Raw genomic sequence first — 10,464 nt, forward strand, 5'->3', positions numbered from 1 at the left:
ATAGGCACTGGTGCGGTTGAACCGTGGTAAAACTCGTCTCCGTAGTTGAGCGGGAGCGGCCAAAGGAATGTGCAATCGTGTGTGTAGTGGAGCTGGGAGGGGCAAGCATAAGGGACGAAGACGGGGGTAACATGTCGGATGCGATCATACCAGCACTAAAGCACCGGATCCCATCAGAACTCCGAAGTTAAGCGTGCTTGGGCGAGAGTAGTACTAGGATGGGTGACCTCCTGGGAAGTCCTCGTGTTGCATTCCCTTTTTAATTTGTTTTGCACCGCGTGCAAAACAAAACGCACGAGCGCGACGTATGTTTAGCACGTTTTATTATTTTGCACGTTTACGGTAAGTTTTAGCTCGCTGCTCATTATTCACGCGTCTAGCGGCGGCAAGCGTGTTCTGAAAGGGGTCGAAACCATGGTAAATAGGCACTGGTGCGGTTGAACCGTGGTAAAACTCGTCTCCGTAGTTGAGCGGGAGCGGCCAAAGGAATGTGCAATCGTGTGTGTAGTGGAGCTGGGAGGGGCAAGCATAAGGGACGAAGACGGGGGTAACATGTCGGATGCGATCATACCAGCACTAAAGCACCGGATCCCATCAGAACTCCGAAGTTAAGCGTGCTTGGGCGAGAGTAGTACTAGGATGGGTGACCTCCTGGGAAGTCCTCGTGTTGCATTCCCTTTTTAATTTGTTTTGCACCGCGTGCAAAACAAAACGCACGAGCGCGACGTATGTTTAGCACGTTTTATTATTTTGCACGTTTACGGTAAGTTTTAGCTCGCTGCTCATTATTCACGCGTCTAGCGGCGGCAAGCGTGTTCTGAAAGGGGTCGAAACCATGGTAAATAGGCACTGGTGCGGTTGAACCGTGGTAAAACTCGTCTCCGTAGTTGAGCGGGAGCGGCCAAAGGAATGTGCAATCGTGTGTGTAGTGGAGCTGGGAGGGGCAAGCATAAGGGACGAAGACGGGGGTAACATGTCGGATGCGATCATACCAGCACTAAAGCACCGGATCCCATCAGAACTCCGAAGTTAAGCGTGCTTGGGCGAGAGTAGTACTAGGATGGGTGACCTCCTGGGAAGTCCTCGTGTTGCATTCCCTTTTTAATTTGTTTTGCACCGCGTGCAAAACAAAACGCACGAGCGCGACGTATGTTTAGCACGTTTTATTATTTTGCACGTTTACGGTAAGTTTTAGCTCGCTGCTCATTATTCACGCGTCTAGCGGCGGCAAGCGTGTTCTGAAAGGGGTCGAAACCATGGTAAATAGGCACTGGTGCGGTTGAACCGTGGTAAAACTCGTCTCCGTAGTTGAGCGGGAGCGGCCAAAGGAATGTGCAATCGTGTGTGTAGTGGAGCTGGGAGGGGCAAGCATAAGGGACGAAGACGGGGGTAACATGTCGGATGCGATCATACCAGCACTAAAGCACCGGATCCCATCAGAACTCCGAAGTTAAGCGTGCTTGGGCGAGAGTAGTACTAGGATGGGTGACCTCCTGGGAAGTCCTCGTGTTGCATTCCCTTTTTAATTTGTTTTGCACCGCGTGCAAAACAAAACGCACGAGCGCGACGTATGTTTAGCACGTTTTATTATTTTGCACGTTTACGGTAAGTTTTAGCTCGCTGCTCATTATTCACGCGTCTAGCGGCGGCAAGCGTGTTCTGAAAGGGGTCGAAACCATGGTAAATAGGCACTGGTGCGGTTGAACCGTGGTAAAACTCGTCTCCGTAGTTGAGCGGGAGCGGCCAAAGGAATGTGCAATCGTGTGTGTAGTGGAGCTGGGAGGGGCAAGCATAAGGGACGAAGACGGGGGTAACATGTCGGATGCGATCATACCAGCACTAAAGCACCGGATCCCATCAGAACTCCGAAGTTAAGCGTGCTTGGGCGAGAGTAGTACTAGGATGGGTGACCTCCTGGGAAGTCCTCGTGTTGCATTCCCTTTTTAATTTGTTTTGCACCGCGTGCAAAACAAAACGCACGAGCGCGACGTATGTTTAGCACGTTTTATTATTTTGCACGTTTACGGTAAGTTTTAGCTCGCTGCTCATTATTCACGCGTCTAGCGGCGGCAAGCGTGTTCTGAAAGGGGTCGAAACCATGGTAAATAGGCACTGGTGCGGTTGAACCGTGGTAAAACTCGTCTCCGTAGTTGAGCGGGAGCGGCCAAAGGAATGTGCAATCGTGTGTGTAGTGGAGCTGGGAGGGGCAAGCATAAGGGACGAAGACGGGGGTAACATGTCGGATGCGATCATACCAGCACTAAAGCACCGGATCCCATCAGAACTCCGAAGTTAAGCGTGCTTGGGCGAGAGTAGTACTAGGATGGGTGACCTCCTGGGAAGTCCTCGTGTTGCATTCCCTTTTTAATTTGTTTTGCACCGCGTGCAAAACAAAACGCACGAGCGCGACGTATGTTTAGCACGTTTTATTATTTTGCACGTTTACGGTAAGTTTTAGCTCGCTGCTCATTATTCACGCGTCTAGCGGCGGCAAGCGTGTTCTGAAAGGGGTCGAAACCATGGTAAATAGGCACTGGTGCGGTTGAACCGTGGTAAAACTCGTCTCCGTAGTTGAGCGGGAGCGGCCAAAGGAATGTGCAATCGTGTGTGTAGTGGAGCTGGGAGGGGCAAGCATAAGGGACGAAGACGGGGGTAACATGTCGGATGCGATCATACCAGCACTAAAGCACCGGATCCCATCAGAACTCCGAAGTTAAGCGTGCTTGGGCGAGAGTAGTACTAGGATGGGTGACCTCCTGGGAAGTCCTCGTGTTGCATTCCCTTTTTAATTTGTTTTGCACCGCGTGCAAAACAAAACGCACGAGCGCGACGTATGTTTAGCACGTTTTATTATTTTGCACGTTTACGGTAAGTTTTAGCTCGCTGCTCATTATTCACGCGTCTAGCGGCGGCAAGCGTGTTCTGAAAGGGGTCGAAACCATGGTAAATAGGCACTGGTGCGGTTGAACCGTGGTAAAACTCGTCTCCGTAGTTGAGCGGGAGCGGCCAAAGGAATGTGCAATCGTGTGTGTAGTGGAGCTGGGAGGGGCAAGCATAAGGGACGAAGACGGGGGTAACATGTCGGATGCGATCATACCAGCACTAAAGCACCGGATCCCATCAGAACTCCGAAGTTAAGCGTGCTTGGGCGAGAGTAGTACTAGGATGGGTGACCTCCTGGGAAGTCCTCGTGTTGCATTCCCTTTTTAATTTGTTTTGCACCGCGTGCAAAACAAAACGCACGAGCGCGACGTATGTTTAGCACGTTTTATTATTTTGCACGTTTACGGTAAGTTTTAGCTCGCTGCTCATTATTCACGCGTCTAGCGGCGGCAAGCGTGTTCTGAAAGGGGTCGAAACCATGGTAAATAGGCACTGGTGCGGTTGAACCGTGGTAAAACTCGTCTCCGTAGTTGAGCGGGAGCGGCCAAAGGAATGTGCAATCGTGTGTGTAGTGGAGCTGGGAGGGGCAAGCATAAGGGACGAAGACGGGGGTAACATGTCGGATGCGATCATACCAGCACTAAAGCACCGGATCCCATCAGAACTCCGAAGTTAAGCGTGCTTGGGCGAGAGTAGTACTAGGATGGGTGACCTCCTGGGAAGTCCTCGTGTTGCATTCCCTTTTTAATTTGTTTTGCACCGCGTGCAAAACAAAACGCACGAGCGCGACGTATGTTTAGCACGTTTTATTATTTTGCACGTTTACGGTAAGTTTTAGCTCGCTGCTCATTATTCACGCGTCTAGCGGCGGCAAGCGTGTTCTGAAAGGGGTCGAAACCATGGTAAATAGGCACTGGTGCGGTTGAACCGTGGTAAAACTCGTCTCCGTAGTTGAGCGGGAGCGGCCAAAGGAATGTGCAATCGTGTGTGTGTAGTGGAGCTGGGAGGGGCAAGCATAAGGGACGAAGACGGGGGTAACATGTCGGATGCGATCATACCAGCACTAAAGCACCGGATCCCATCAGAACTCCGAAGTTAAGCGTGCTTGGGCGAGAGTAGTACTAGGATGGGTGACCTCCTGGGAAGTCCTCGTGTTGCATTCCCTTTTTAATTTGTTTTGCACCGCGTGCAAAACAAAACGCACGAGCGCGACGTATGTTTAGCACGTTTTATTATTTTGCACGTTTACGGTAAGTTTTAGCTCGCTGCTCATTATTCACGCGTCTAGCGGCGGCAAGCGTGTTCTGAAAGGGGTCGAAACCATGGTAAATAGGCACTGGTGCGGTTGAACCGTGGTAAAACTCGTCTCCGTAGTTGAGCGGGAGCGGCCAAAGGAATGTGCAATCGTGTGTGTAGTGGAGCTGGGAGGGGCAAGCATAAGGGACGAAGACGGGGGTAACATGTCGGATGCGATCATACCAGCACTAAAGCACCGGATCCCATCAGAACTCCGAAGTTAAGCGTGCTTGGGCGAGAGTAGTACTAGGATGGGTGACCTCCTGGGAAGTCCTCGTGTTGCATTCCCTTTTTAATTTGTTTTGCACCGCGTGCAAAACAAAACGCACGAGCGCGACGTATGTTTAGCACGTTTTATTATTTTGCACGTTTACGGTAAGTTTTAGCTCGCTGCTCATTATTCACGCGTCTAGCGGCGGCAAGCGTGTTCTGAAAGGGGTCGAAACCATGGTAAATAGGCACTGGTGCGGTTGAACCGTGGTAAAACTCGTCTCCGTAGTTGAGCGGGAGCGGCCAAAGGAATGTGCAATCGTGTGTGTAGTGGAGCTGGGAGGGGCAAGCATAAGGGACGAAGACGGGGGTAACATGTCGGATGCGATCATACCAGCACTAAAGCACCGGATCCCATCAGAACTCCGAAGTTAAGCGTGCTTGGGCGAGAGTAGTACTAGGATGGGTGACCTCCTGGGAAGTCCTCGTGTTGCATTCCCTTTTTAATTTGTTTTGCACCGCGTGCAAAACAAAACGCACGAGCGCGACGTATGTTTAGCACGTTTTATTATTTTGCACGTTTACGGTAAGTTTTAGCTCGCTGCTCATTATTCACGCGTCTAGCGGCGGCAAGCGTGTTCTGAAAGGGGTCGAAACCATGGTAAATAGGCACTGGTGCGGTTGAACCGTGGTAAAACTCGTCTCCGTAGTTGAGCGGGAGCGGCCAAAGGAATGTGCAATCGTGTGTGTAGTGGAGCTGGGAGGGGCAAGCATAAGGGACGAAGACGGGGGTAACATGTCGGATGCGATCATACCAGCACTAAAGCACCGGATCCCATCAGAACTCCGAAGTTAAGCGTGCTTGGGCGAGAGTAGTACTAGGATGGGTGACCTCCTGGGAAGTCCTCGTGTTGCATTCCCTTTTTAATTTGTTTTGCACCGCGTGCAAAACAAAACGCACGAGCGCGACGTATGTTTAGCACGTTTTATTATTTTGCACGTTTACGGTAAGTTTTAGCTCGCTGCTCATTATTCACGCGTCTAGCGGCGGCAAGCGTGTTCTGAAAGGGGTCGAAACCATGGTAAATAGGCACTGGTGCGGTTGAACCGTGGTAAAACTCGTCTCCGTAGTTGAGCGGGAGCGGCCAAAGGAATGTGCAATCGTGTGTGTAGTGGAGCTGGGAGGGGCAAGCATAAGGGACGAAGACGGGGGTAACATGTCGGATGCGATCATACCAGCACTAAAGCACCGGATCCCATCAGAACTCCGAAGTTAAGCGTGCTTGGGCGAGAGTAGTACTAGGATGGGTGACCTCCTGGGAAGTCCTCGTGTTGCATTCCCTTTTTAATTTGTTTTGCACCGCGTGCAAAACAAAACGCACGAGCGCGACGTATGTTTAGCACGTTTTATTATTTTGCACGTTTACGGTAAGTTTTAGCTCGCTGCTCATTATTCACGCGTCTAGCGGCGGCAAGCGTGTTCTGAAAGGGGTCGAAACCATGGTAAATAGGCACTGGTGCGGTTGAACCGTGGTAAAACTCGTCTCCGTAGTTGAGCGGGAGCGGCCAAAGGAATGTGCAATCGTGTGTGTAGTGGAGCTGGGAGGGGCAAGCATAAGGGACGAAGACGGGGGTAACATGTCGGATGCGATCATACCAGCACTAAAGCACCGGATCCCATCAGAACTCCGAAGTTAAGCGTGCTTGGGCGAGAGTAGTACTAGGATGGGTGACCTCCTGGGAAGTCCTCGTGTTGCATTCCCTTTTTAATTTGTTTTGCACCGCGTGCAAAACAAAACGCACGAGCGCGACGTATGTTTAGCACGTTTTATTATTTTGCACGTTTACGGTAAGTTTTAGCTCGCTGCTCATTATTCACGCGTCTAGCGGCGGCAAGCGTGTTCTGAAAGGGGTCGAAACCATGGTAAATAGGCACTGGTGCGGTTGAACCGTGGTAAAACTCGTCTCCGTAGTTGAGCGGGAGCGGCCAAAGGAATGTGCAATCGTGTGTGTAGTGGAGCTGGGAGGGGCAAGCATAAGGGACGAAGACGGGGGTAACATGTCGGATGCGATCATACCAGCACTAAAGCACCGGATCCCATCAGAACTCCGAAGTTAAGCGTGCTTGGGCGAGAGTAGTACTAGGATGGGTGACCTCCTGGGAAGTCCTCGTGTTGCATTCCCTTTTTAATTTGTTTTGCACCGCGTGCAAAACAAAACGCACGAGCGCGACGTATGTTTAGCACGTTTTATTATTTTGCACGTTTACGGTAAGTTTTAGCTCGCTGCTCATTATTCACGCGTCTAGCGGCGGCAAGCGTGTTCTGAAAGGGGTCGAAACCATGGTAAATAGGCACTGGTGCGGTTGAACCGTGGTAAAACTCGTCTCCGTAGTTGAGCGGGAGCGGCCAAAGGAATGTGCAATCGTGTGTGTAGTGGAGCTGGGAGGGGCAAGCATAAGGGACGAAGACGGGGGTAACATGTCGGATGCGATCATACCAGCACTAAAGCACCGGATCCCATCAGAACTCCGAAGTTAAGCGTGCTTGGGCGAGAGTAGTACTAGGATGGGTGACCTCCTGGGAAGTCCTCGTGTTGCATTCCCTTTTTAATTTGTTTTGCACCGCGTGCAAAACAAAACGCACGAGCGCGACGTATGTTTAGCACGTTTTATTATTTTGCACGTTTACGGTAAGTTTTAGCTCGCTGCTCATTATTCACGCGTCTAGCGGCGGCAAGCGTGTTCTGAAAGGGGTCGAAACCATGGTAAATAGGCACTGGTGCGGTTGAACCGTGGTAAAACTCGTCTCCGTAGTTGAGCGGGAGCGGCCAAAGGAATGTGCAATCGTGTGTGTAGTGGAGCTGGGAGGGGCAAGCATAAGGGACGAAGACGGGGGTAACATGTCGGATGCGATCATACCAGCACTAAAGCACCGGATCCCATCAGAACTCCGAAGTTAAGCGTGCTTGGGCGAGAGTAGTACTAGGATGGGTGACCTCCTGGGAAGTCCTCGTGTTGCATTCCCTTTTTAATTTGTTTTGCACCGCGTGCAAAACAAAACGCACGAGCGCGACGTATGTTTAGCACGTTTTATTATTTTGCACGTTTACGGTAAGTTTTAGCTCGCTGCTCATTATTCACGCGTCTAGCGGCGGCAAGCGTGTTCTGAAAGGGGTCGAAACCATGGTAAATAGGCACTGGTGCGGTTGAACCGTGGTAAAACTCGTCTCCGTAGTTGAGCGGGAGCGGCCAAAGGAATGTGCAATCGTGTGTGTAGTGGAGCTGGGAGGGGCAAGCATAAGGGACGAAGACGGGGGTAACATGTCGGATGCGATCATACCAGCACTAAAGCACCGGATCCCATCAGAACTCCGAAGTTAAGCGTGCTTGGGCGAGAGTAGTACTAGGATGGGTGACCTCCTGGGAAGTCCTCGTGTTGCATTCCCTTTTTAATTTGTTTTGCACCGCGTGCAAAACAAAACGCACGAGCGCGACGTATGTTTAGCACGTTTTATTATTTTGCACGTTTACGGTAAGTTTTAGCTCGCTGCTCATTATTCACGCGTCTAGCGGCGGCAAGCGTGTTCTGAAAGGGGTCGAAACCATGGTAAATAGGCACTGGTGCGGTTGAACCGTGGTAAAACTCGTCTCCGTAGTTGAGCGGGAGCGGCCAAAGGAATGTGCAATCGTGTGTGTAGTGGAGCTGGGAGGGGCAAGCATAAGGGACGAAGACGGGGGTAACATGTCGGATGCGATCATACCAGCACTAAAGCACCGGATCCCATCAGAACTCCGAAGTTAAGCGTGCTTGGGCGAGAGTAGTACTAGGATGGGTGACCTCCTGGGAAGTCCTCGTGTTGCATTCCCTTTTTAATTTGTTTTGCACCGCGTGCAAAACAAAACGCACGAGCGCGACGTATGTTTAGCACGTTTTATTATTTTGCACGTTTACGGTAAGTTTTAGCTCGCTGCTCATTATTCACGCGTCTAGCGGCGGCAAGCGTGTTCTGAAAGGGGTCGAAACCATGGTAAATAGGCACTGGTGCGGTTGAACCGTGGTAAAACTCGTCTCCGTAGTTGAGCGGGAGCGGCCAAAGGAATGTGCAATCGTGTGTGTAGTGGAGCTGGGAGGGGCAAGCATAAGGGACGAAGACGGGGGTAACATGTCGGATGCGATCATACCAGCACTAAAGCACCGGATCCCATCAGAACTCCGAAGTTAAGCGTGCTTGGGCGAGAGTAGTACTAGGATGGGTGACCTCCTGGGAAGTCCTCGTGTTGCATTCCCTTTTTAATTTGTTTTGCACCGCGTGCAAAACAAAACGCACGAGCGCGACGTATGTTTAGCACGTTTTATTATTTTGCACGTTTACGGTAAGTTTTAGCTCGCTGCTCATTATTCACGCGTCTAGCGGCGGCAAGCGTGTTCTGAAAGGGGTCGAAACCATGGTAAATAGGCACTGGTGCGGTTGAACCGTGGTAAAACTCGTCTCCGTAGTTGAGCGGGAGCGGCCAAAGGAATGTGCAATCGTGTGTGTAGTGGAGCTGGGAGGGGCAAGCATAAGGGACGAAGACGGGGGTAACATGTCGGATGCGATCATACCAGCACTAAAGCACCGGATCCCATCAGAACTCCGAAGTTAAGCGTGCTTGGGCGAGAGTAGTACTAGGATGGGTGACCTCCTGGGAAGTCCTCGTGTTGCATTCCCTTTTTAATTTGTTTTGCACCGCGTGCAAAACAAAACGCACGAGCGCGACGTATGTTTAGCACGTTTTATTATTTTGCACGTTTACGGTAAGTTTTAGCTCGCTGCTCATTATTCACGCGTCTAGCGGCGGCAAGCGTGTTCTGAAAGGGGTCGAAACCATGGTAAATAGGCACTGGTGCGGTTGAACCGTGGTAAAACTCGTCTCCGTAGTTGAGCGGGAGCGGCCAAAGGAATGTGCAATCGTGTGTGTAGTGGAGCTGGGAGGGGCAAGCATAAGGGACGAAGACGGGGGTAACATGTCGGATGCGATCATACCAGCACTAAAGCACCGGATCCCATCAGAACTCCGAAGTTAAGCGTGCTTGGGCGAGAGTAGTACTAGGATGGGTGACCTCCTGGGAAGTCCTCGTGTTGCATTCCCTTTTTAATTTGTTTTGCACCGCGTGCAAAACAAAACGCACGAGCGCGACGTATGTTTAGCACGTTTTATTATTTTGCACGTTTACGGTAAGTTTTAGCTCGCTGCTCATTATTCACGCGTCTAGCGGCGGCAAGCGTGTTCTGAAAGGGGTCGAAACCATGGTAAATAGGCACTGGTGCGGTTGAACCGTGGTAAAACTCGTCTCCGTAGTTGAGCGGGAGCGGCCAAAGGAATGTGCAATCGTGTGTGTAGTGGAGCTGGGAGGGGCAAGCATAAGGGACGAAGACGGGGGTAACATGTCGGATGCGATCATACCAGCACTAAAGCACCGGATCCCATCAGAACTCCGAAGTTAAGCGTGCTTGGGCGAGAGTAGTACTAGGATGGGTGACCTCCTGGGAAGTCCTCGTGTTGCATTCCCTTTTTAATTTGTTTTGCACCGCGTGCAAAACAAAACGCACGAGCGCGACGTATGTTTAGCACGTTTTATTATTTTGCACGTTTACGGTAAGTTTTAGCTCGCTGCTCATTATTCACGCGTCTAGCGGCGGCAAGCGTGTTCTGAAAGGGGTCGAAACCATGGTAAATAGGCACTGGTGCGGTTGAACCGTGGTAAAACTCGTCTCCGTAGTTGAGCGGGAGCGGCCAAAGGAATGTGCAATCGTGTGTGTAGTGGAGCTGGGAGGGGCAAGCATAAGGGACGAAGACGGGGGTAACATGTCGGATGCGATCATACCAGCACTAAAGCACCGGATCCCATCAGAACTCCGAAGTTAAGCGTGCTTGGGCGAGAGTAGTACTAGGATGGGTGACCTCCTGGGAAGTCCTCGTGTTGCATTCCCTTTTTAATTTGTTTTGCACCGCGTGCAAAACAAAACGCACGAGCGCGACGTATGTTTAGCACGTTTTATTATTTTGCACGTTTACGGTAAGTTTTAGCTCGC

At 51.1% G+C, this 10,464-nt stretch overlaps 25 non-coding genes across 25 annotated transcripts; all 25 read left to right on the plus strand.

Annotated features, from left to right (window-relative positions):
- The first annotated feature begins 136 nt into the window (after positions 1 to 136).
- LOC141036484 (5S ribosomal RNA) lies at positions 137 to 255 on the plus strand. Its single transcript, XR_012197963.1, has one exon. It is a non-coding gene; the product is annotated as a 5S ribosomal RNA (ribosomal RNA).
- Positions 256 to 557: 302 nt separating this feature from the next.
- Positions 558 to 676, plus strand: LOC141036485 (5S ribosomal RNA). The gene has a single exon (XR_012197964.1). It is a non-coding gene; the product is annotated as a 5S ribosomal RNA (ribosomal RNA).
- Positions 677 to 978: 302 nt separating this feature from the next.
- LOC141036486 (5S ribosomal RNA) lies at positions 979 to 1,097 on the plus strand. The gene has a single exon (XR_012197965.1). It is a non-coding gene; the product is annotated as a 5S ribosomal RNA (ribosomal RNA).
- A 302-nt stretch (positions 1,098 to 1,399) lies between these two features.
- On the plus strand, positions 1,400 to 1,518 carry LOC141036487 (5S ribosomal RNA). The gene has a single exon (XR_012197966.1). It is a non-coding gene; the product is annotated as a 5S ribosomal RNA (ribosomal RNA).
- A 302-nt stretch (positions 1,519 to 1,820) lies between these two features.
- On the plus strand, positions 1,821 to 1,939 carry LOC141036488 (5S ribosomal RNA). The gene has a single exon (XR_012197967.1). It is a non-coding gene; the product is annotated as a 5S ribosomal RNA (ribosomal RNA).
- Positions 1,940 to 2,241: 302 nt separating this feature from the next.
- On the plus strand, positions 2,242 to 2,360 carry LOC141036490 (5S ribosomal RNA). Its single transcript, XR_012197969.1, has one exon. It is a non-coding gene; the product is annotated as a 5S ribosomal RNA (ribosomal RNA).
- Positions 2,361 to 2,662: 302 nt separating this feature from the next.
- LOC141036491 (5S ribosomal RNA) lies at positions 2,663 to 2,781 on the plus strand. The gene has a single exon (XR_012197970.1). It is a non-coding gene; the product is annotated as a 5S ribosomal RNA (ribosomal RNA).
- A 302-nt stretch (positions 2,782 to 3,083) lies between these two features.
- On the plus strand, positions 3,084 to 3,202 carry LOC141036492 (5S ribosomal RNA). The gene has a single exon (XR_012197971.1). It is a non-coding gene; the product is annotated as a 5S ribosomal RNA (ribosomal RNA).
- A 302-nt stretch (positions 3,203 to 3,504) lies between these two features.
- Positions 3,505 to 3,623, plus strand: LOC141036493 (5S ribosomal RNA). The gene has a single exon (XR_012197972.1). It is a non-coding gene; the product is annotated as a 5S ribosomal RNA (ribosomal RNA).
- Positions 3,624 to 3,927: 304 nt separating this feature from the next.
- Positions 3,928 to 4,046, plus strand: LOC141036494 (5S ribosomal RNA). The gene has a single exon (XR_012197973.1). It is a non-coding gene; the product is annotated as a 5S ribosomal RNA (ribosomal RNA).
- A 302-nt stretch (positions 4,047 to 4,348) lies between these two features.
- Positions 4,349 to 4,467, plus strand: LOC141036495 (5S ribosomal RNA). Its single transcript, XR_012197974.1, has one exon. It is a non-coding gene; the product is annotated as a 5S ribosomal RNA (ribosomal RNA).
- A 302-nt stretch (positions 4,468 to 4,769) lies between these two features.
- On the plus strand, positions 4,770 to 4,888 carry LOC141036496 (5S ribosomal RNA). The gene has a single exon (XR_012197975.1). It is a non-coding gene; the product is annotated as a 5S ribosomal RNA (ribosomal RNA).
- A 302-nt stretch (positions 4,889 to 5,190) lies between these two features.
- Positions 5,191 to 5,309, plus strand: LOC141036497 (5S ribosomal RNA). The gene has a single exon (XR_012197976.1). It is a non-coding gene; the product is annotated as a 5S ribosomal RNA (ribosomal RNA).
- Positions 5,310 to 5,611: 302 nt separating this feature from the next.
- LOC141036498 (5S ribosomal RNA) lies at positions 5,612 to 5,730 on the plus strand. Its single transcript, XR_012197977.1, has one exon. It is a non-coding gene; the product is annotated as a 5S ribosomal RNA (ribosomal RNA).
- A 302-nt stretch (positions 5,731 to 6,032) lies between these two features.
- LOC141036499 (5S ribosomal RNA) lies at positions 6,033 to 6,151 on the plus strand. Its single transcript, XR_012197978.1, has one exon. It is a non-coding gene; the product is annotated as a 5S ribosomal RNA (ribosomal RNA).
- A 302-nt stretch (positions 6,152 to 6,453) lies between these two features.
- On the plus strand, positions 6,454 to 6,572 carry LOC141036501 (5S ribosomal RNA). Its single transcript, XR_012197980.1, has one exon. It is a non-coding gene; the product is annotated as a 5S ribosomal RNA (ribosomal RNA).
- Positions 6,573 to 6,874: 302 nt separating this feature from the next.
- LOC141036502 (5S ribosomal RNA) lies at positions 6,875 to 6,993 on the plus strand. Its single transcript, XR_012197981.1, has one exon. It is a non-coding gene; the product is annotated as a 5S ribosomal RNA (ribosomal RNA).
- Positions 6,994 to 7,295: 302 nt separating this feature from the next.
- LOC141036503 (5S ribosomal RNA) lies at positions 7,296 to 7,414 on the plus strand. The gene has a single exon (XR_012197982.1). It is a non-coding gene; the product is annotated as a 5S ribosomal RNA (ribosomal RNA).
- Positions 7,415 to 7,716: 302 nt separating this feature from the next.
- On the plus strand, positions 7,717 to 7,835 carry LOC141036504 (5S ribosomal RNA). Its single transcript, XR_012197983.1, has one exon. It is a non-coding gene; the product is annotated as a 5S ribosomal RNA (ribosomal RNA).
- A 302-nt stretch (positions 7,836 to 8,137) lies between these two features.
- Positions 8,138 to 8,256, plus strand: LOC141036505 (5S ribosomal RNA). The gene has a single exon (XR_012197984.1). It is a non-coding gene; the product is annotated as a 5S ribosomal RNA (ribosomal RNA).
- A 302-nt stretch (positions 8,257 to 8,558) lies between these two features.
- Positions 8,559 to 8,677, plus strand: LOC141036506 (5S ribosomal RNA). The gene has a single exon (XR_012197985.1). It is a non-coding gene; the product is annotated as a 5S ribosomal RNA (ribosomal RNA).
- Positions 8,678 to 8,979: 302 nt separating this feature from the next.
- Positions 8,980 to 9,098, plus strand: LOC141036507 (5S ribosomal RNA). The gene has a single exon (XR_012197986.1). It is a non-coding gene; the product is annotated as a 5S ribosomal RNA (ribosomal RNA).
- Positions 9,099 to 9,400: 302 nt separating this feature from the next.
- On the plus strand, positions 9,401 to 9,519 carry LOC141036508 (5S ribosomal RNA). The gene has a single exon (XR_012197987.1). It is a non-coding gene; the product is annotated as a 5S ribosomal RNA (ribosomal RNA).
- A 302-nt stretch (positions 9,520 to 9,821) lies between these two features.
- Positions 9,822 to 9,940, plus strand: LOC141036509 (5S ribosomal RNA). The gene has a single exon (XR_012197988.1). It is a non-coding gene; the product is annotated as a 5S ribosomal RNA (ribosomal RNA).
- Positions 9,941 to 10,242: 302 nt separating this feature from the next.
- On the plus strand, positions 10,243 to 10,361 carry LOC141036510 (5S ribosomal RNA). Its single transcript, XR_012197989.1, has one exon. It is a non-coding gene; the product is annotated as a 5S ribosomal RNA (ribosomal RNA).
- The last annotated feature ends 103 nt before the right edge of the window (positions 10,362 to 10,464 follow it).

This window comes from Aegilops tauschii, unplaced genomic scaffold, assembly GCF_002575655.3.
Source record: "Aegilops tauschii subsp. strangulata cultivar AL8/78 unplaced genomic scaffold, Aet v6.0 ptg000990l_obj, whole genome shotgun sequence".
NCBI lineage: Eukaryota > Viridiplantae > Streptophyta > Magnoliopsida > Poales > Poaceae > Aegilops > Aegilops tauschii.